Source organism: Aulonocara stuartgranti (assembly GCF_965226115.1).
Source record: "Aulonocara stuartgranti genome assembly, chromosome: 15".
NCBI classification, from domain to species: domain Eukaryota; kingdom Metazoa; phylum Chordata; class Actinopteri; order Cichliformes; family Cichlidae; genus Aulonocara; species Aulonocara stuartgranti.
In genome coordinates this window covers 36,714,619-36,735,790 of record NC_138951.1, presented here as the reverse complement: position 1 = coordinate 36,735,790, position 21,172 = coordinate 36,714,619, and the positions used below count along the sequence as shown (strand labels likewise).

The 21,172-nt window shown below is 38.1% G+C and overlaps 1 long non-coding RNA gene across 2 annotated transcripts; it reads right to left on the bottom strand.

The window, feature by feature from the left end:
- Positions 1-391: 391 nt before the first annotated feature.
- Positions 392-20,032, bottom strand: LOC309690189. Of its 2 annotated transcripts, none has more exons than XR_014271644.1 (3): positions 19,953-20,032; positions 5,638-5,732; positions 392-479 (listed from the first exon to the last, which is right to left on the bottom strand). It is a non-coding gene; the product is annotated as an uncharacterized lncRNA (long non-coding RNA). The 2 variants fall into 2 exon arrangements; XR_014271645.1 differs by lacking the exon at positions 19,953-20,032 and adding an exon at positions 5,809-5,956.
- Between the last annotated feature and the right edge of the window lie 1,140 nt (positions 20,033-21,172).

The window sequence follows — 21,172 nt, the reverse complement described above, 5'->3', positions numbered from 1 at the left end:
ATAAAAAATTGATATGGAAAAAGTCGTGGAAGGATTGGCTTAGCTTTAGTTTTGTCCAATGATGACTCCAAAACATTAAGACCTAAACAAAAATCCCTTACTATTCATAGTGATAAAGGGCTCACATTTGTCACCACAAAGGATCTAAATGTAAGTCCAACTCAAATATATACTCAAATAAAGTTATGCAAAACCGGAGCTCAACAACTATGTACTGCTATGTGCACTGAAAGTACTGCCTAGCACAAATCTTGTAAGTGTTACTATGTATGGCATTGCCCTCTTAAAGTATTAGCAACTGCATTTTTTCTAACAACATAACAAACTGATGATGCTATCACAGTAATGCTCAGAAACCATTTTTCCCCTGCATTAATACCTACTTATTATCCATATTTCCTCAAGTCATGTGCAATCTGCCTCCTGTTTCGTTTTCAGCCAGCTCCTCTTCATTTGACAACTAAAGATGTGTTAATGTGCTGCAATTAAAAAAAAAATGTCAAAAACAATTAGAGTCCTTGTAGGCAGTCAGACTGTGACAATCCTTAGAGTGGTAATTATTTCTTGCTTAAGACTAAACTGTGTCATGTGTAGCCATCACTTTTTCAGGGCATTACTCATTAAAATAAAAAAGATGGTACACACAAATAAAACCACAAATATATGGAGGCAAAGAATGGAAACACATTGTTAAGGTGCACTGGCTGTTGATTATAATGTAGCAGAATATTTATATTTGATAAAGTGTCGGACTTTACTAACAAAATATGGATAATGTTGTCTACTGACAGTGAGATCCCTTGTTTATTCACAGCTATAATGATTCTTTAACAAGAATTTTAATGCCCAACTTTGTAAAGTGTCAAACTGCCTCAACAGTGTCAATCCACTTTTTTTAACCCCTAAGCCTTTGCATAAATAAGCCATATAATAAAGAAATATATAGATAATGTGACAAATGTAAAACCCATTTGCATAAAACTAAATCTACAGAGCACACTTAGAAGAATCTCTTACTATCAGACTCCTCGAATAGTAGTTGGCGGTGCAGATGGCTTGCACCATCAGAAATATAATCCTTTCAGCAACACAGCATCTGTTCATCCTTACATTGCTGTTGTCTTTCTTAGAAGTGAAAAAGACACTTAAAAGCTTCTTTTGGTGCTGAGAATGTGAAACGATGCTCAAAAGACAAAAGCCCCTACTGAGATTCTGAGAGATGGAAGCACCCCAGTTACTTAAAATATAACTGGACCGAGTTTACAAGGTTCAATCAAGAAATTTGCAGGAGGTAAAATTAACTACTTGAGGTTAAAACTGATTATCATATCATAAGAATTACAGCTACTGAATGCTCGACTTCAGCAGTTACTTACACTTTCTAAATGACACAATGAACACATTGTATATGCAGTATGATTTTAAAAAGAAGAAACTTTTTTTCTGTATTTAATAATTATATACTAAGGAGGATTAATAGTTTATAAATGATAAATTAAGCACTTTTTTAATATCTTAACAACGCCTTATCCGGTCTTTATGTGATGACGTATGAACCCTGCTTACGGGTTCAAGCTACTCTGTGTTTATTAACCCTGTTGTGTTTTTAACATGTTTTAATGCTTTGCATCTTGTTCCATTTAATCTGAACAAGCCCCTAAAAAGGCAGTGATCACTGTCGGCCTCTCTTGGTTTTTGTTACCACTATTTATTTTAAAGCTCAGTTTTACAATGTAACTACAGCCTTGCTCATGCAGCAGTATATTAATGACTAAGCTCGTATTGTGGATGGATTAACTCAGTTGTTCTCCTGATTAAGTTTGGCTTGTTTACAGCATCCTGTCTGTAAACAATTGCCATGCAATTGCATTTGCCCCTAACCATCAGGAACCCTCACACTAACTTTTATCGAGTGGAAATGTTAGTGTTTATATTATGCTAACATAACTGTATAGGTAGCCACCACGTAGCACATCATTATCAGTGTAGAAACTAACGCGTTATTAAGTAACGCGTTAGTTACTTCTCTCCCCCTCCCTCTCCTACTTCAATCATGAAACTGATCAACAGTGTTGGTCAAGTTACTTGAAAAAAGTAATCAGTAACTAATTACTGATTACTTCCCCAAAAAAGTAATCCCGTTACTTAACTGATTACTTATTTTCAAAAGTAATTAATTACTTAGTTACTTAGTTACTTTTTAAAAACACGATTTACAACCTGAAGAGGTGATAAAGCGATAGATCTTTCAGCCCAATTCTACTTTTTCTACATAATCCATCATACAAAATGTAATCAAATGGAAAAGTCTCTTTTTTTAACTTGTTTTATCAGTTTTAATCTTTTAACTTTATGCATCAAGCAAAAATTTAATTATATGCAACATTCTCTGACTGGAAGAAATTAGTTTAACATTTAAACCTTTTTTCTGCACATTCCAGCACATAAAATAAAATATTTTTGTGTTTACACTCACTCTTTCAAATAGATGCAAGTAAAACACAGCAGAAAAGAAATAAAGTCAAAGACTAGCGGTCCTGTTGCTCTATTTTCACCTGTAAAGCAGGAGTGGCGTAGGCGGAGGTTTACCCTGGTGCAGGTGTGCCGCGGTCAGTTGAAGAATTCGCGAGTTTCTCTGTGAATTTCCCATTACATCATTGCGCACTCGATGCTTGCTTGGAAGTTTAGGGTTTTTTTTCGCTGTAAAAAGAAGTTTTCTTCCCACGCATGATGGACGCTAATGTTTTTGTCACTTTTTATGGAATCAAACTCAAAGTAAGGTCAGTACTTCCACGCTTTAAACGCTGCACGCTCATACTCTCTCCCACAATCGATATGTGATCCATTGTTGATCTGCACACAGCTGTTGTCACTAACGGCGCACTCGCTTATGTCACTGTCGTGAGACATTCTCGCGAAGAATCACGGTTTTAGTAACGCAGTAACGCAGCGTTCCTACGGGAAAGCAACAGTAATCTAATGACCGTTTTTGCAATAGTAATCCCTTACTTTACTCGTTACTTGAAAAAAGTAATCAGATTACAGTAACGCGTTACAAGTAACGCGTTACAAGTAACTACAGTAACGCGTTACGCGTTACTACAGTAACGCGTTACTGCCCATCTCTGCTGATCAATGATCAGCTGATCGGCTTTTCTCTCATTTGTTTATTCTCCACTTTGCGCCAGAAAGAAGAAACCAGTGGAGGTCGTGTTAAACAACAGCAGCACGTTTAAGCTTGGTCAGCTGTTGTTAGAATTTATTTAATATTACTTTCTAGTATCAGCTGATGTTTGTTGGAGCCACAGGTGTAAAAGCTGCTGGTCATGATATCGGTTTGGTAATCTGGTGAGAGGGAAACATGAAGCTGAAACCAGGAGATGTCCTTACTGAATCATGAGAGCTGAACAGGTGATGGAGAAACAGGTTTACCTTTTGGGTAAATGGCCTGGTAAATGGCCTGTATTTGTATAGCGCTTTACTAGTCCCTAAGGACCCCAAAGCGCTTTACAAAACCAGTCATCCACACACACATTCACACACTGGTGATGGCAAGCTACGTTGTAGCCACAGCCACCCTGGGGCGCACTGACAGAGGCGACATGGGTGACATGAATGAGTTGAAGGGAAGTTGTGAACTGTTTCTGAGAGACAAATAACACCAGGATCCTTTTTTACGTAGCTGACAGCTGGTAACTGTGCAGGGGCGGGTCTAGCAAAGTTTTGCCAGGGGGCCAGGTAGGGCATTAACAGGGAGAGGGGGGCACAAAAAAATACTTTTTTTCTTATTCTCATTTAAAATATCTAGCTTTTAAAAAAATATTATCTGAATCCTACAACAAACGATTGATAGACTGATACATATATACCATCAGAAAAGTGTACATCACTGTCACAACCAGTGTTGGTCAAGTTACTTGAAAAAAGTAATCAGTAACTAATTACTGATTACTTCCCCAAAAAAGTAATCCTGTTACTTTACTGATTACTTATTTTCAAAAGTAATTAAATACTTAGTTACTTTTTAAAAACACGATTTACAACCTGAATAGGTGATAAAGCGATAGATCTGTCAGCCCAATTCTACTTTTTCTACATAATCCATCATACAAAATGTAATCAAATGGAAAAGTCTCTTTTTTTAACTTGTTTTATCAGTTTTAATCTTTTAACTTTATGCATCAAGCAAAAATTTAATTATATGCAACATTCTCTGACTTGAAGAAATTAGTTTAACATTTAAACCTTTTTTCTGCACATTGCAGCAGATGAAATAAAATATTTTTTGTTTTTACACTCAGTCTTTCAAATAGATGCAAGTAAAACACAGCAGAAAATAAATAAAATCAAAGACTAGTGGTCCTGTTGCTCTGTTTTCATCTATACAGCAGGAGTGGCGTAGGCGGAGGTTTACCCTGGTGCAGGTGTGCCGCAGCGGTCAGTTGAAGAATCCGCGAGTTTCTCTGTGAATTTCCCATTACGTCGTTGCGCATTCGGTGCTTGCTTGGAAGTTTAGGGGTTTTTTTCGCTGTAAAAAGAAGTTTTCTTCCCACGCACGATGGACGCTAATGTTTTTGTCACTTTTTATGGAATCAAACTCAAAGTAAGGTCAGTACTTCCACGCTTTAAACGCTGCACGCTCATACTCTCTCCCGCACTCGATATATGATCCATTGTTGATCTGCACACAGCTGTTGTCACGAACGTTGCACTCGCTTACGTCACTGTCATGAGACATTCTCGCAAAAAAAAAATCATGGTTTTAGTAACGCAGTAACGCAGCGTTCCTACAGCAAATTAACGGTAATCTAATTACCGTTTTTGCAATAGTAATCCCTTACTTTACTCGTTACTTGGAAAAAGTAATCAGATTACAGTAACGCGTTACTTGTAATGCGTTACTGCCCATCTCTGGTCACAACAGCATTTGTTTTCATTCAAAGGCTTTATGATTTTTCCTATAATGGCGGGCCGGTCTCTAGTCAAAATGGTCAGGCCGATTTTTTGTCCCAGTCCAGCCCTGTATGCAGCTCATCTGCAGTCTGGTGTTACCTACATCTTCCTATTCGGAAGGCAGAATTTCCGAGTTCTGAGTACAATCGAAAGCACCACAACTGCAGTTTTTAAGTTACTAATCTAAAGTAACTTACCCAACACTGATCATTATACATCAGTAGGCCCAACTTCAGTAACCCTATAAAAGTCGCTGCTGTATAGTTTCCTGTCTTTGTTTATGTCAGAAGTGATAGCAAAGCTACACATTTTAATTTTTTCAGAAACCTCTCAGTCAGAACATGGTCTATTATGTTTGGGTGGAAACTAGCGAGCTAACTTCCTGCTAACTTTAAACTCCGTTAAATTTCATAAATTCTGTTTTCATGGATGCCTGGATGCTAAACTTCATTGTTACACCTGGTAGAGCAGCCACACCGATCATTTTATTAAAGTGAAAGAATTTAGATAGTTTTTAACTCCCAGTGATGCCGCAGTGTTTGTTTGACTTTGGGACCTGAAGCAGAGCTTGGACCCGGAAACAGCTATTGACAACAGATAAATATTTTGGAAGAACTTTAGAGACTTGGGGGATAATTCAAAGGCACACAGAAGCTGCACTAACAGCAAACTATGGTTCAATACCATGAATCCAAGTCCCCGATCCTCTCAGTGTCCCAAACAGAATCTTCTAACTCCACCAAGCAGCAAACACTCTCTCAGAACTCCACTGGGCCGTCCTAGGCACAGGAAAAGACACATTAGAAATCTTCAGCAAGTAAACTGAAGCAGATACTTACAGACTACCACAGTTACCCAACACTCAGGCGAAGACTAAAGGTCAGGTCCCAGCTTAAATAGCAAACAGCTGATTGCCAGATGGTCCACAGGTGCTTGATTGATTCAGGTGTCTCCACGAGGGGGCGGAGATCCCAGGAGGATCCCGCCCCTGTCAGGCAGGTAAACAAACCCACACACAAAGCAGCAAGCACACAAATGGAGAGAGAGAGAGAAACAGTGAAGACCCACAGGAGGACTGGAGGACCATGACAGCTGATTTTAAAAAGTGATATTTGTTACTGATTCATACTTTCTTTGCATAGGTGTGCTCGGTATAAAAATATGTTCCACGTTTCATCTTGTGATCATCAAAAACAAAACAAAACAATAATGAAATGCAACTATATATTAAGGCCATAATGAACTGAGGAAACATCATGCCAGATACAATGCGTATTTTGACCAATCAAGGGGCATTAGCAGTCTAAGCAATGCCTAACACAATGAGAGCGTGAAGGCCGCCACAAAGTAGCTGATTGCATTATAGGTTTACTGTGCAGCTGGCAGCTGTTTCCTGACAATATGATGATGGAAAACTCTTGCTGTGCCACTTCAAAATAGTCAATTAACGGAAATGAAATTGTGTGATGTCTGTTGCAGCACAGATGCTGAAGGCAAAGATGAAAAACTAGGACTGCTGAGGAAATTCTCTTACTGGTTTTCTACCATTAATTTGTGAGGCTTTTACAAATCTTCTAGCCTCTTTAGTCTTTAGTCTTCGTAATTGTAGTGTTTAATGTAGAAATGTGTCCTGTAAATCCTATGCACCGATATACAGTCTTTGGCATAGAGTTGCAGGGGCATGCGCTTTCACACACAGACAAACACTCTTGAACCTTGTCGGCCTTCATATAATGCAGCAAATAAAAAGAGTGTAATTGGCTGCATTACTTGCTTCCATGTTTTCATAGTCATTGTAGCAATTTGTACTCCATGCAGAATAGACAGAGCGGGTAAAGGTAACAGACAGAGGCATTCGACTTGAGGGACAAATGGGTATTTGTGTTTAATGGCATTTTTAGTGTGAAAATCAAGAAAAAAATTATATAATAATAATTTTCCCCCCTGGCAGTACCACACCATCGTTTGCTCTTTTAATAACAACTGAATCATGAAAAGAGTGAGTGTCACATCTATCACTATTAAACTTTGATAAAAGCAAAGGAAATTCATTTTAGCTAAAGTAGATAAATGATTTATATTGTAAGCATGTCCAAACATTTTGCAAGCAGCTATAACTTCAATACTGCTACAAATAAAATCTCTTGCATTGAATCTCTGTCTTTGTTTTTATGTAAAAGTTTAACCCAAATTAGACTAAAACCTGAGTAATGACCAAAAACCCATTCCCCCTGTTATTATTTTTTTCCATAGTTGTGTTGGTCTCAAGTGATTTTAGATTTTGCTCCATTAAACTAATTGGTGACTAAAACAGAGAGAGCTTGTGTCTGCCAAAGACCCCGTGGATCCCAAGGGCTCTCTTGAGCAGTGCAGTTGACATCGAATGCTGCTCAGTGGGTCTGGGGCTCCATCTGTGCCAGCTTCTCCCACTGGGTGCCTTGTACCCAACCAATCCCCCTCAGCCCCACCCCATCCGCAACCTCACTGCTGGAGTGCTATACATCTGCTTTCCCCCCTGACAGCCTGTTACACTGAGGAAGCGCATGATGGTGTGCTTAGAAACACTAACACAGACGAACAACTATACATACGGCAAATCAAGTCTCTAAGCTAATTTTCCAAATGATTTATACGTTGCACAGTGTAGCACATAATAAAGACACAGCCTTTACTGTGTCTGCAGTGGTTGTTTACAGCTCCGATGGTACTGTGGCAATAGGGGTACGTTGCACACTGATGCAGACAGGCTAACCCTTAGACACAGAGACATTAGGCAATAACTGCTATATTTATTTACTTATGTTTAATTCTGCATTGATGACCCCCACCTGCTTGCCTGCCTGCAGATGGGCACTGGAACTGGGTTTCAGGTTGCATTTGCAGATTAAGTGACCACTGTATGGAGTTAATTAAAAAGGGCAAGGTCACATGTTTTGGTCATAGCACATTGCTGTTCTGAGTGAGCTGCTAATACTGGCTGGGTGTGGTTTTAATATTTTTGGGAGGATTTCAGATTATGAACTTGAAACATGGAAGAAGCCATAGTTTTGTCAAGCATAGGATATTCTTTCTTGGAGACTAAAGCATCCATTAGGAAAATCATTGCTGTTAACCTAAACCTAACCTTTCCCTTTATGTTAAAGTCTTCACAAGGAGCTTTTTTGAATAATTTTAAGGTGCCTTGCTTTTTGTACATTAAAGGGAGTTCCTGTAGTAAAACTGTATAAACATATTATTGTCCGTATAACATTAGTGATACAAGTATGTAGTAATACACAAACAAACACACATGCACACAACATCTTGCAAGCGCACACATACAGCCTGTAAGATTTGGCAAGTGTACCACAAGAGTCTCTGATTAAATTTGGCATAAATCGCTGACTCCTCTGGAGTTAATTGGTATTTCCCAATCTTATTATATCGTCCTCCAATCTGTTTCTCATACTTTACAATACTTTATCACCAAAACCTGCATAGGGTTTACAAATATACAATTTAAATGGGCAGCTTTGTGACAATTTCTATTTTTTAAATAAGTGAGTCACTGCCTACTGAGACGCTACAGTGGCGTTTGCCAATTAAGCCAGATGTTCATGTTTGAATAAGGACTTACATAAGAGGCACTGAGCAAAGCCTGAAAGAGAAAGAGAAAAAGAGAAAGAGAACATTTCCTGGATGAGGTGGTGGTCTTGTTTCTCTTCGTTTGATGTCACAATTCCTGCCCTGATTGTATTCATTCTAGCCTCCCATTCTTTTGATATCTTCTTGGAGCCAGTTCCTAATTTTGACATTCGTTGTGCATTCCACCATCGCTGCATCATTCATTTCTCATCACAAGTCACTGTTTTCACAATACTTGTACACGTGTTTATGTCAAGTACATGTTTATCTCCACTAAACTAAGTTTAAGATTTTGTTTTGCATTCATAAAACTTTTGATTTTAGTTTAAAAAAATCTCACTGTAGATATGCTGATTATTTTTATATTTAAAAAACCCAGCAAGATTTCTTTCATATTGTTTGTCTAAGAGACAGGATCAAATCTCGTGATGTGTGATATTGCATATTTTGGTATGGATATGATAAGTAAATACAGGGCCAATATTGCTGATATAGATACCAATACTTTTAACTTATAAAGGTAGCTTATGTAGAGGAGAACAGTGTGTCAGGAATCATCACCAATTTGCAAGTTTTGAATACATTTTGATAACAACAAAATCACTGTGACGTTTATTTTCTACAATAGGTACAACAAGAAAACCAACTTATCAGCATTTCATGTATTTTCAAACTTTCTTGTGGAGACCTGAAATGTGAATGTGCCTGTAAAGCAGCTTCTGTTGTTTTAATGTAATACTGATTATAAATAAAACAGACATGACAGTCAAAACAAAAATGTTCAAAAATATTTAATTGTGCATGTTTAGGGTATGTTTTTTAATTAAAAGAAAATTCATTTAACGAAATTCAGTAGGCTACATACTCGGTTTAGAGGATAGAGACAGAGTATAAATCCGAGAGTGCTAGTATTGATCCAATACCAATGTTGGTATTGATACTACCGATATTTGGATCACTCCTTTCACCTCTAATCAAAAGATTGCAGAATTCTCCATGTATCCAATTTAAAGTTGGCCACTATCAAGATCCTCTTATTGTGCATCTCTCCCAGAGCTCTGGTATTTTTAGTTCAGTAACAGATTTTTCTATGTTGATGTCTGCAATTCAACCAGAGCCCTGAAATCCATAAATCAACAACTTTTGCGTCAAATTTAATTGGGGAAAAAACCTGTAGTGTCTAAGCCCAAGGCAGCAGCACATCAGGTCAGAAACAGCATGAGCATTTATTTATTTATTTAATTTACATTGACAGTAAATTCATCTCTGAGGGTCAGACTGTCAATGCAGATGCATGTTATGTAGTAACATCCAGTGGTATTTCAGGGAGAGCATTCACCACAAATGACCCAAACTATGATGCTCCCAGTCGTGCACATCCAACATAGCAGTCGCTCACCAGCCACCCCACTTGCTGGAGATGGTGATTTTATCCTTTTTCCCCCCAAATGAAATCCAAGTTGAAGAGTTGCTATTTTGACAAGGTGGAGGAGATAGCAGTTACAGATGTGTAGAAAAAAGATTTTTGGAAAGGGTTTAAAAACAGCAGAAGTGCTGGAAGCACTGGCAAGGTGGACAAGGAATGCATCTTAATGGGGACAGTGACCAAATATAAATTACACATGGCTCTTGCTTTTTATCAGCAAAGTCACAGAACTTTTTGATCGCACCACATAAATTGTTTTGCTGGGCATGGTGATCCTAATATGGGAGAATATTTTTCTATATTTTAAACCCTGTTCATTTTTGATCAAAGAATTGCCAAATCTGACTGACAGCAGGCAGATAAATCTCATCCTTGTCATCTGGACAGCAAGAACTTTTAATGTTGACATCAGTCATCATTAGTTACTTCAAAGCTTGGTTTTGTCTCAAGACATTTTATCATATGGGACAGCACCTGGGATTCAAAGCCTTCTTTCAAAGACCTATTTTATATGAGTGGAAATGATTGTGACAGGGCTCAACAGAAAATATGGAACTCCTCTGCTTCCAATGAGGAAGATATTAGGACAATATCAGGTGAAACAGTCATCAAAGGACATCTGAATTCATTTCCAGACCTAGGCAGCAGAAAAGAATTCTCATACTCCTCTCTTTGGCACAGAGAAGGATCATCGGGGCAGCTGGGAAACTCTGACAGCTGGGAACCTCCTCAGTCTCCAGCAGACCCCAGATGTCTCTTCCCGATCCTCTCTAGCTCTTCTTGTCTCTTTTTCTCATTCACCATCTCTGTCTCTGTCCCAAGTGCCGAAAAAAATTGGCAAGGAAGCGTTCCAGTTGTAAAATGGTTGTTTTCGCCAATTACTTCTCTCCCCTACCCCCGTCATCCCAGATGTAGCCAATCTTGTGTGAAGATGTCAGAATTATGCAGATGATATGAGCAAATCTGGATCGCTTTTATAGTGGGGAATTTGTTATTTCAACAATGTTTTGATTCTTTTCATTTGGATGAAAGATTAAAAGAAGATTCATAATTGTAAACTGTTATATTAATGGATTATGAGAACACACAACAACAAAAATCAACTTCTAGTTTTTTTCCCCTCATGCACTGATAAAATTAGATGTATGATTTTAAATGCAGTGTGCAAGAGGCCAATCAGAATTGTTAATAAGGCACTTAAGTTGGTGTGCAAAGGATCTTCAATGCCTGATAACTCGCCTACACTCAAAAGACTGGAATGTGTAGCTTGATCAGGTAAGTCATTCATTTATCTATCTATGTGTGTGTGTGTGTGTATGTGTTGAACCAGTTTGAACAATTACACAATAAATAAGCTGCCACACAATAAATGTGCATGACTTCATCTTTGCCATTTTCTATTTGTTACTGTCACCCCTCTGGAAAAATTGATTTCTCTCTGAATACTCCCTGAGCTTAGATGGCACTTTTCCTGCGGCGTCCATGGTGCTTTTCACCAGGAGAGATGGGTAACATCTGGTTGTCATTCTGCAGCGAGTGAGTGAGTTTACATCAAGGCCTAGGGCAACACGGTCCAAACTCAGCCTTTTTTTGCTGATGCTGTTTTCATGCGCCACATTGGCCAGCCTCACGATGCCCGTCATGTTACATTAACAGTTTATTTGTTTCACAAACAAATAAATGATTTATCAACAATTTCATATCTGAATTTGTTTAGACTTTATGAACAAATGTGTCATCTGTGTCTTAGCAAACTTTCACAAATCTTTAAAAAGAACAGTATTGATACTACTATTACTATTATGACCACATTATAATTATGAGTATAATAATTATTATTATTGGCTTTTGGTAATCATTTTGTGTTTTTCAAAACACCATATACTACCAAATGTTCAGTATTAAAATTAAATAAATTTCAATTAAATAACACAAAGTAAACTTAATTTTCTTTACTTTTACTTTCATTATAGTGAATTTCTCAGTACAGTAAGCATGTCAGAGGACCAGATCCTGTATGAGCTTTTTCAGATTGTTTTTCATGATTTTCTTTTTAAAGAATTTGCACCTGTAACCTTTCACTTGGAAACACTTGTGCTGTTTCTTCTTGGAACAATTGTTTAAGTTTTCTCCTGGTTAGAGGTGCAGGCAACTCTCACCACTTTCTCCACTTCACCTGGTGGTAGACATGTTTCCTTACATGGTTGGAGATGAGTGAATGACAGAATGTAAATTGTGTGCAGATTTCACTGTTGGATTCTGCGCACACTGTAGGATTGTGTAGTCTGTGATTACACAACAGTTATTTTCACTTACACATCTATTCCTGAAGATAAAAACAAAAGAAACTTGTGTGCATAATTTATAAATATAATGTTATTTCTGTGTATGTAGTTTATTTATTTTTTTATTGTCATAAGTTAAAAATGCTTCTGTGCACATATTAATAAACAAGGGCCAATGTTTATCTGACATGCACAGAGGTGCCACATTCCATCAGGCAAGCCAGCCAACTGCTCCAGGCCTCAGGGCACTAAGGGGTTGTCCAAGGGCTTACAAACTTTAAACCACAGCAGTTACAATGTGCAAAGTTTGCAGTGACAGTTGGAGGGACCTGACCTCTTTAAAGTGGCCCCACCTGACTCCAATCAATCCAAGTGGCACTATTTTTCTGTTTCGTTAAACCTAATAATTTAAGTCAATGGAAATTCAGAGGACTTATATGTCTGAAAGTGTAAAAAGAGAAGACAAAAAAAAGGAAGATGAGAAAAAGAAGAACAGGGGTGAGTGGAAAAGAATAATTGTTAAATATAATACTAAATAACTAAATAGCGCTAGTCTGTAATGTAAGTCCCATCAGCAACACATGAATTCTTTTGCTTACTTTGACTTTTAACATTAGTTCACCTTTCAGGACCTCTTTTAACCCAAGTAGTTAAAAGAGGTTAAAAGAGAAGTAAATGGAAGAAAAAGAAAATTTAAGCAACACAAATTATCGTGTGAAATTTAAAAAAAAAAGTCAAGAAATAAAGCGTAGGGAAGTAAAAAAATGAAAATAAAATTACATTAAAAAGATGTTGAAATGTGTATTTTTTGAATTACTGGTATATATTGTATTTAGTACTGTTAACAGGATTGTAACAGTACTAAATGTGTTTGTGTTATTTCACTAGAAATCTACTTAACAGAAGTAGTAGATTTCTAGTGAAATAACACAAACACACTGAGGGATCCCTTTTTTACTTTGTTTCAGCTTCAGGATGTCATCTGCAAGTCTTAACAGATGATTCCTGGATTTTATTGATGTGACCTCGAAGCCTTGACAGAAACTACCTGGTTATATGATAAGCATAATTAATGACATAGCCCATCACTAGGAGCTCTTGGTAAATGGTGGTGATTCTTAATGGTGGGTTACTGTTTTAAGAAATAATAAATTTGTTCCTGCTGTAGATTACAATTTTTTTTTAAAATCACCAGGCACCTGGAGTTCAGGTCTTCTTATATTGAATCAATGAAACATATTGCTTCTGGTTTAGTTTATTTCAATTAAAGTATTTTCTTCAAAACTGAAATAAAATATGTATTTTCCATCAGAGATTATAATGTGTGTATAAAAACAGTTGCATATGTGTGTCTATGTAGGGTCTCAGTCATCCAGGTCATGATGGTCTTACCAAGAAGAGTCTTGAACCCCAAATGAAATCCAGTTGCCTTCATCTCCAGTGCTCAAGACTGCATGTGCTTTATATCACACTTATATTTTGACTTCATAGCTTTTAAATGAAGTTCTTCATGATGTGAAGCCTACACATAATTACAATTGTACATGTACCTGCTTTTACATTACACTGCACTGAAGGAATAGTCAGATGTGATGTGATTACACTGGAAAGGTAATCTATGCAAAAGCCTAGTGTCAGACAGGCCATGGTGGGGAGCCGTCTTGCTGTGTAGGCTGTGGGAGGCTCTTCAAAGTGGAAGAAAATAGATCATTTCAATACAGTAACAAAGCTATGTTTCTAAAATTCTTCTTAGGTCTTATTTCTTATCTATACACACAGTGGTATTTTGTTCAACCTATAAAGTGGGTCTGGGTTTTACATTTGCATTTCCTCACTTTGATTTCTCATAATGGTGAGGGAAAAGATGAATGAATACTCTATTGGCCACAGCTGGATTTCACATGCTTTTTACTCTTAAAAACCAAGAATGAGAAAAAAGAACCCCCTCATGTCTCTGCATGAAATATAAATGTGTGCACAACATTTCATGGCATATGAGTAAGAGAAGACCATCCATCCATCCATCCATCCATCCATCCATCCATCCGTCCATCAATCCTGTGCCGGTTCTTGAGGTACAGGCAGCAGATGCCCAGACCTCAATCTCTCCGACTACCTCTTGCTGCTCTTTTAGTGGGACACCAAGGTGTACCCCCTCACAAATGTCAAGTTCATCATTGTCACTTTACCTCTGAGCCCAGACACCTACACAGGAAGCTCAGTCCCACTGCTTGGAACAGCAGTCTCATTCTTTCAGTCACTAACTGCATAGGTCATGATGCCACCATTGGTCAGTGTTTGAACATTAAATATACACTGTGCGCATAGCATAAGTTCTCTCTCCTAAATTGTCTGATGGCTTTGCGCAGTCATTTCAAGGCTGAGTTCAAATCTCACTCCATGACATCACCAAACTGCCACAACCCAGTTTTTGCTTCACGGTCAACAACAACACCCTACGGTGCAGCTGTTTTACCAATGGAGAAGCAGAGCTCGGTCTATTTGGACTCAGTGTCCCAGCCTCCCTTGGAATGCTGCCAAATGTCTGCCAGTGGTCGAGGCTGAAGAGCTCCTGGAGCACCCTCACTATACATTTTACAATGACAAACCTGTCCAGCACTCTCACGTACCACCTGATCCAACTGACAGCTCAGCTCCTCTCTTCACTCAAGTGTCTAAGATAGCCATGGATCTCCCGCAGATCTAATGACACCATTATAAAACTGCTCATCTCTTTGGATCTTCATATCCTGGCACCAATATGCGAGAAAAAAAGAAAACCCAACATCCACTTTCAATTTTAAGGTTTTGTGTATCAGGACAAAATAATGAAAAATGTGTACTTCCAACCAGGTTCTAAAATGATTAAAATACAAACTCGGATGCGGAATAACATCACATACCACTGTGTCAATGTTTATTTCTCCAAAACTAAGCAAAAATGCAAATGCAGATTGTAGATAAACTAAGTACATGACATAATTCAGTAGCTTTTAGAACCATCTTTGGTAGCAATAACTGGAGGTAATTGTTTTGTGTATGTCTTCCACATTAGTGTTGAGGAATTCTGGTACATTCTTTACACTGTGGCATTCGTTATTTGAGGTTGGGTTAAGGATCCATCACAGCGTTTCAGATTGGTTAAGTTCTGCAGTTTGTGACAGTACAATACCATGATTCCCTTTTTAAGCGATTCTACTATAGATCCTTTCTGAATATCTTTGGGACCAAGCTGTTGCACGACCTGTTGGACAGATGGCCTCACTTCTGAATCCTGTATATTTTGCTATTTAGAGGAGCTCAACGTTAACTGCACTTCAAAACAAAGCAATTTTTCACCCCATCCACTAACATGCTTGACAATTCATATGAGGTAGTTATGTGGCTATATACTGTGCTTTGTTTTCACCTAACATGGCACTGTGCATCATGGCCACGCTGGACTCATCTGTCCAAAGGACATTATACCAGACGTCTTGCGATTTGTTTAGGCACAGCTTTGAAGTCATGCTAACCCATGCCAGATTGGTGGGCAGCAACAATTACTTCTCTAGGTTTATTGCTGTTGTCTTTCCTTCTTTTCATTGTGTTAACACACAACTGAATGCTGCGGACCAGTAAACTGCCAAAACTTCTGCTTTTATAGAGATGGTCACATTTACCAACGATGAATAAATCAAGTGTGTTATATTAGCAGCAACTGGGTGGTACCTATCTTCCCAATTCTTCACATTAATGTGAATGTTTTTCTTTTTCACATGACCATATAGATCCTGGGATTACTCACGCATACAAACCGCTCCACCATCAAAATAAGGCAGCAGTTCACAGAATGAAAATTCTTCGCTTACCAGTGGTAAGTGGGCTATATCGCTACAGTTTTTCTAGCATGCTGACTTCAATGTTAAAACTTACACTGGACTACCTGTGATTGTTCCCTTGTACAACACAATTCATTTTCACTATCTTGAACTAGCACGTGCACACTGTTAAAGCAACATTCTCATTTTTCTTAACATTATATCATTAAATGTATACTGTTTAGATAAAAAGTGTAAGATAACACTGGCATATTACCACCCTATGAAACTGACATGAGAATATGCTTGCTAACTGTTGCAGATAAAGAGTAAAAAGTAACATTATCTGTTACAATATCATGCTATGTAGGTCAAAAGTTCATAAGTCAGCTAATAATCTGTTCTTTGTGGCTGGAAAGACAGTGTTCAGTGGGTATTCTGAGCTTCTTTCAGTAAAAAAAAGGTGGAGAAAATTAAAAAAAAAGACATTTCTATGTATGACTTGACTACCAACTGTAAATTTCTGACTGGGTTGACTGTGTAATAAGGTCACGTTGGGTGTCCTGGTTGTATCTGGAGAACTGGAGCTGTAAGGAGGCAGAGTAGTGGGTAAGGGAACGGGAATGCAGAAGATGTAGAATACGGAGAAACCTGTGAGTGTGGCATCAAAGTCAATCATGCTAAAGCTATACACTCCCTCAATCTGTCCGTCCATCTGCCTCCCTTGTGTGCCTCATCCCTCTCCCCTCTGTGTCTGTTTCTTAACTGACAGATCCTCTATTCTCACCTCATCTTTCATCCTCACAGACTAGTTTTTCTCAACCTTTGTTGATCTCACAAGTCTAACCTGAAGCAAAAGTGTTTTATTTGTGTGAAGCCATTAAGAATCTTCCACACTGCTACCTCATTACAGACAGAAGCAGCAAACCAGTCCTCTTTAATGTGCTTGAACTTCTGTAGCTCAGCTTGTTTCAGTAACTTCTTTTCTTTAGCCAAACTCTTGTCTGTATGCCGGTTGTCCATTCGCTCAACAGAACTTGTTCCGAACACCCACTGAGAATTTATCAATCCATCTCTTCTTCCCAGCTTTATCCTTCGAGTGATTGTTGGATGTTCACTGTGGGGGGTTATCGAGGCCAGTCAGCTCCTGGAGGGTGGTGATGATGAGATAGGTAGACTAAAGAAATCTTGCAGATCTTGTTGAGCTTTGCCTTGCCGCATTATGAAAAGAGATGAGGTAATGCTTAGGCTGAAAGGCACAATATAATTCCCCTACCGATTAACTAAACGTAAGAGGGAAAACTTGCTGATGTTATCAGCCTATTGATGATACAGGCACAACTAGCTGCCTGTTAGAAATATATGTTTTAAGTTAAGGTTTATTGGATTACCAAGTGTTGGATAAATCCTTATATGTATATAAGACAAATGGGTTTTAAATTTGACACACTGGTCAATTACTAATGGAAAAAATATTTCTTATATGGTAAATGGTAAATGGCCTGTATTTGTATAGCGCTTTACTAGTCCCTAAGGACCCCAAAGCGCTTTACACATCCAGTTATCCACCCATTCACACACACACACACACACATTCACACACTGGTGATGGCAAGCTACATTGTAGCCATAGCCACCCTGGGGCGCACTGACAGAGGCGACATGAGTGACATGAATGAGTTGAAGGGAAGTTGTGAACTGTTTCTGAGAGACAAATAACACCAGGATCCTTTTTTACGTAGCTGACAGCTGGTAACTGTGCAGGGGCGGGTCTAGCAAAGTTTTGCCAGGGGGCCAGGTAGGGCATTAACAGGGAGAGGGGGGCACAAAGAAATACTTTTTTCTTATTCTCATTTAAAATATCTAGCTTTTAAAAAATTATTATCTGAATCCTACAACAAACGATTGATAGACTGATACATATATACCATCAGAAAAGTGTACATCACTGTCACAACAGCATTTGTTTTCATTCAAAGGCTTTATGAGGCTCTAGTCAAAATGGTCAGGCCGATTTTTTGTCCCAGTCCAGCCCTGTATGCAGCTCATCTGCAGTCTGGTGTTACCTACATCTTCCTATTCGGAAGGCAGAATTTCCGAGTTCTGAGTACAATCGAAAGCACCACAACTGCAGTTTTCGTGTTGGAGCGCGCCTACATGACAATGACGCGCACATGACAATGACTAATATGTCATGGTACACGCTCAGGACAGGTTTCCAAAATGTTTCCACAATTTTATAAAATGCCATTAACAGCAAGGTTTGTGAACGTTTAAAAGAGAACATTCATAGAAATGCAAGATGTATCAAGTGTTACCAAGCCTCTTATTTGAGAGGACAAGAGAAAAAAACAGAAGCCGTCAAAATGGCAAAGTAAGCAGTTTTATACTGTAGCAGAAAACAGTAATCAATTGCTTTCTCCTGGATGGAAAACATTTAATGTGTATTGTATTCAATTAGAAAAGGGTGCTGATGATACATACATATATATATATATATATATAAAACTAGATCTGTAAATACATATATTATGCTAAACCAGCATTATGCAGTTGCAGCAGGAAGAAGATTTATGCCCCAGTGTTGCTCAGCCTTTTCATAAATGGCGCTGATAACCTTACCAGTTCAAAATCCCAGAAACCTGTCATATACAGTTGGAAGTTAAGATTTCTAAAGAGCTGCTACCTGAAAATTTATTCAGAGTCAGTGACTAAGCTTAAGAGCTGTGGCAAAAAGAGCAGGAGAACTGGAAGAGAGGAGTCAACAGGAGGGAGTGTCTGGAGGGGGTGGTGACTGTCTGCGGTGAAATCCAGGCTGAGAGAGTGGCAGGAGTCTGACGGAAGACAGAATTAGCAAAACTTGAAAAAGAAACTGGATTTTCAAAGGATTGCTGAAATGTGAGTAACCATGAAGTGGAATCTCTGTGTTGTAGCTGAAGCCTATATTTGCAATATTCAGCTGCTGGTCGCAAGATTTTTCACCCCTGGCTCCAGTTCTAAGGCATAAAAGAAACAGGCACACAAGAAGAAATGGAAAAAGAATGAAGTTTCTGGCTGGGAGGGAGAGGAGACAGTGGGTGGATACAAGTTCAGTTTGAAGAGCTGTCAAGTTTTCACTACATGTTACCGTGGTCAAAGTAAATTCAGTACTTGAATGGATTCATCAAGGAACAAAATAAAGGGATACTATTACTTTCCCAAAACTGTCCAGATGTTTGACGTTTGGAATAAAAAACTTCACTGTTTCTTGTCAAGTGATGGCAAAAAGATTTTGGGCAAAAGTTTGTAATGTGCCATGTTAATGCCATATTTAGAAGAAAAAACTACACTGCACACCTACACTAAAACCAATATCTATAATTTTTTTTCATCATGATTTCAGGTAATGAAGCCACCAAAAATTCATTTTCTTTTCTATTTTGTAGCTCCTTGATAAAAGAGGTGATGATTTTGTATGGTTTAATTGAAAGACTTGAAATTTAGTTTAGCTGAACTTATTACATTTGGATGCCTTTTTGTATCAAAGAGTCATTGGTTGCACTTGCACTTTTTTGACCTGGGTATTTTCAGCAGTCACCCTGGAATCTAGTGGGTACTTGTGGTTCTCCAACTCAATTTTAGGGAATCACAGATATTACAATATGTTCAACTGATATTTGATTGAGAAAAAACACACAAAACAACCCTATTTTAGCTCATAGGCAAACAGGTTATGCTCTTTGTCATTAACATAAGAGTACTTGGACTCGCTACTACAAAATGTTCATATATATTTTTAAACCTTTAGCAATGCACTCATAAAAAAATCTCTTCATTAAGAAGAGTGTGAAATTATGGAAAGTTGCAATATTCTCCTTAACTTACCCTTCCTGCTCATCTTTCATTATGTCTGTGATAGGAAGTCAGCCAAGTAACTGGGATGCTAGTTAACACATGGACAGCAGAGGCATTTAAAATATCCAATTCTTCATTTTGCAATGGAATGATATCAGTTAAAACACGGTGAGTTGGCATTTGGCATTGAAAGGAAATTTAGGAAATCATGGACTCGTGTCTGAACCAAAAACACTTGATACCACCTACGATGTAGAAGACAAAATACAGTCGGTGCTATGCAGCAGAAAGATGGGAGAGTGGTGTTGGGGAAGAGGCTGGAGTGTGTGAGTGTGCACTGAGCAAACAGGCACAGCCATGTAAAATGGGTGAGTCTATGTCTTGTCTGTGAGCGAAGGCAACAAATGGACAAACTTCAAGTGTGTGAGGGAGGTGTAGGTTGTCACAGATGGATGACTAAAAGGAAGGAACAGAAAACGGTGGATGAGAGGCGGGTGAGAAGTGAAATGGAAGAGCAGGCATTAATGGATGGATAAAATAAAAAATGTGTACCAGTTGGACAGCTGTCTTTCTCGTCTTTTTTCTTTAAGTCTGGGGACGTGATTACTTGAAGGGAGTTAAACACAAAATATGCAAACAAAATCAACGCAGTTTAAAAAACAGCATTTCAGTGTGACAAAAACTAAACTCTGAAAAACATTTGAAACCTCTGGCTGCCTTGCAGCTGCTCTAATCAAGATTTTATGCAAAATGCTGTGGCAAAGTGAGACTGAAGCAAATATTATTCACTAAATAGTCAAATGAAAACCCATGGTTTAACCTGGTTGATATTAGTGAATTTTTAGATTTTTGAGGTGGATCAGACATTGTTTTATGCAATAACGATGTAATAGATGAATGAAAATATTGCTTTTACAATCAGTCCAATAAAATAAGTCACAAGTATGCCCAGATGAGGGTGAACCTGTGAAACATATGGGATGTACCGTATGCATTATGTGTTGGGCAGTAGGAAATCACCTGAAAAGGCTGGCAACGTGTAAACATCATCATTAGATGTATAAAATTAGATGTATAAAAGTTTTAAAGACAGTAAGTTCTGTGACACCATTATTTAGTGTGTTAGATTTTAAATGCACACGTAACCTACAAATGTTCCTCAAATGTTATATTTCATAATATTAGTATCAGTTAAAAAATCCTATAGATGACAGCTAGAGATTACTTTGATCAATTTGATCCCATCAAAA